Source organism: Camelus ferus, chromosome 15 (assembly GCF_009834535.1).
Source record: "Camelus ferus isolate YT-003-E chromosome 15, BCGSAC_Cfer_1.0, whole genome shotgun sequence".
Classification (NCBI taxonomy): Eukaryota; Metazoa; Chordata; class Mammalia; order Artiodactyla; family Camelidae; genus Camelus; species Camelus ferus.
In genome coordinates this window covers 29,146,711-29,149,679 of record NC_045710.1, presented here as the reverse complement: position 1 = coordinate 29,149,679, position 2,969 = coordinate 29,146,711, and positions in this window count along the sequence as shown.

Genomic DNA, 2,969 nt, shown 5'->3' with positions numbered 1-2,969 from the left:
CCTTTTTAGTGGTCAAAAGTAAAACAACTGTGTTTTTAAAGATAAAATACATCAAGAGTTGTTGCTGATTATTTTATTCCAAATTCATTATTACAGATTTTACTTAGCCTCAACTGAACCTCATTTATCTCATCCCAAAAATCTTAGTCTCAAAGAAATCAACATACTCACTTTTTTTGTGCCACAAAATATAAACAACAGTCTCTGAATAACAGTACCAATACTGGAGTGACAGCATCAAGACAATGACAAGATAGTCCCCTGAACTTCAGTCCCTCTCACAAGAGGCCAACGAGCAAGCCTCCATAGACAAGACACCACTGTGAAAACACCAGAACTCGGGTGGGACTAAAACACCCACTCTGGACCACAGAGACCAAGAGGGACTACATTAGAAGGGTAAAAGAGTGACTACTCATAGACCATATTATCTAGGATTTGAACCCTGAACTGACCCTCATTTGCCCTGGCTCTGTTTCCTAGGTTTGGGCACCTGATCTAGTAGTCCCTGTGTCTCTGTAACATGGGAAGGATGGCCCAGTCCTGCTGGCCTGAACACCTGCTGCCTTCCTCACCACCTCACTGCCTTCTCCTTCCCAGGTAATGTCCAACATCTCCTATTTTTGCTCTTGTCCTGGGCCCAGTGTATGTCTAGCAGATGGGGGTGGAGTGGAGTGGGGAAAGTTTTAAAAAGATAAACTTTATTTTAGAAAATTCCAAACATACAGAAGTAAAAAACATGAGTATCACCAAAACCCAAAAATTAAACAAAAAACAAACAAAACCATGAAGTCTTTCAGAAAGAAAGGTTAGCAGCCAATAGGACAGAGGCAGTGGAAACACCAGGTCACGTATCTGATTCATCAAGCTAAGGAGCTGGGAGCTGGAACTGAAGAACACTTGGTCTGAGGATAAGCTCAGCCACAAGCAGACCCAAGCCAAATGTGGCTTCTATGACTGTCGAACTGATTGCTCCTAGGATTTCCTGCAGCCCAGTTTGTCAGCCCTCAACTTCACTTCTGAGACCCAGCTGTTCTAAGCCCAGAATATCTTTCCCTAAGGATCCAACTCTTACCTCTGCAAGAATGAATATATTTGATAGATTTTTTCTTAGTGAAAATTAGAAGATTCAGCTTATTTCTGTCTTAGACATAATAAAGACTGAAGTGATGCCTCAGAAGGGACTCTGAGTTCTCGGATGGAAGTTTTGTTCACTGTTGGGTGTGATGAAATGTTGAACCTCCTCTCTGCCAACTTATCTTTTTAACCAAGGATGTCTGTTGAAATAAAACACTTAGTCTGACAAGTAAGAAAGAAAAGAAAAAAAAGAAAGGAAAGAAAGAAAGAAAGAAAGAAAAGAAAGGAAAGAAAGGAAGAAAAAAGGAAGGAAGAAAAGAAAGGAAGGAAGGAAAGAAAGAAGGAAGGAAGGAAAGAAGGAAGGAAAGAAAGAGCGGGAAGGAGGATGGGAGGAAAGAAGGAGGAAATGAGAAGGAAAGAAAGGAAAGGAAAAAGAAAAGGAAGGCAGGAAGGAAGAAAACCCTTAATCTGATTCCCTTCAGCTCCAAAAAAAGGGAGGCAACACTCTTAAACTCATTTTGTGAGGCCAGCATTATCTTGATACTAAAGCCAAATAAGGATAATATAAGAATAAAAAACTATAGGTCAATATCGCTGATGAATACAGATGCAAAAATTCACAACAAAATATTAGCAAACTGAATTTGATAGCATTGTAAAAGGATCACACACCATGATCAAGTAGAATTCAACCCTGGGATGCAAGGATGTTTCAACATACACAAATTAATTAATGTGATACATTACACGAATAGAAAGACAGATAAAAATCATATGATCATCTCTACAGATACAGAAAAGCACTTAACAAAATTCAACACCCATTCATGATGAAAACTCTCAAAAACTGTATGGACATAATGTACCTCAACACAGTAAATTTAATAATACAGCCTATATATTACAAGCCCACAGGTAACTTCTTACTCAATAGTAAAAGGTTGAAAACTTTTACTCTAAGATTAGCAGAAAGACAAGGGCACCCACTCTTAGCACTTTTATTCAATATAGTACTGGAAGTACTAGCCAGTGCAATTAGGCTAGTAAAAGAAATAAAAGGCATCTCAAGTGAAAAAGAAGTAAAACTGTCTCTGCATGTAAGATGATATATGATCTTATATGTGGAAAATTCAAAAGACTATACCAAAAAACAGAATTAATCAATGAATATAGAAAAGTTGCAGGATACAAAATCAACATATAGAAATTAGTTGCATTTCTATACCCTAAAAATAGAATATCTGAAAAAGAAATAAAAATATTCCATTCACAGTAGCATCAAAAATACTAAAATACTTAGGAATAAATTTAACCAAGAAGTTAAATATCTTTACACTGCAAACTATAAAACAGTAATAAAAGACATTGAAGAAGGCACAAATAAAAGTTATCTCATGTTCATAATTTGGAAACATTAATATTGTTAAAGTGTCATACTCCCCAAAGTCATCTTTAGATTTATTGCAATCTCTATCAAATTTCAAATGGAATTACTTCAAATCTAGAACAAATTAAAATTTATTAGGAATCACAAAAGACCCTCAACAGCCAAAGCAATCCCAAGAAAGAAAAACAAACCAAGAGGGATCACACTTCCTAATTTCAAACTATACTACAAAGATAAATTAATTAAAAGACTATGGTACCAGAAGGGGGTCAGGATGGTGGCAGAGAACTCATCTCCCCACACAAATATATCAAAAATACATCTACATGTGGAACTTTTCTCATGGAAATTTAACTGGAAAGAGGCAGAATTCCTATACAACCAAACTGCAATAAAGATCTCCACATAACTGGGTAGCATGGGAAAATATAGCATCAGGAAAGGGCCTGTGCCCCGGGGAGGAATCTATAAAGAAGGGAAGGCCTGCATGGGCAGATCTTTGCCA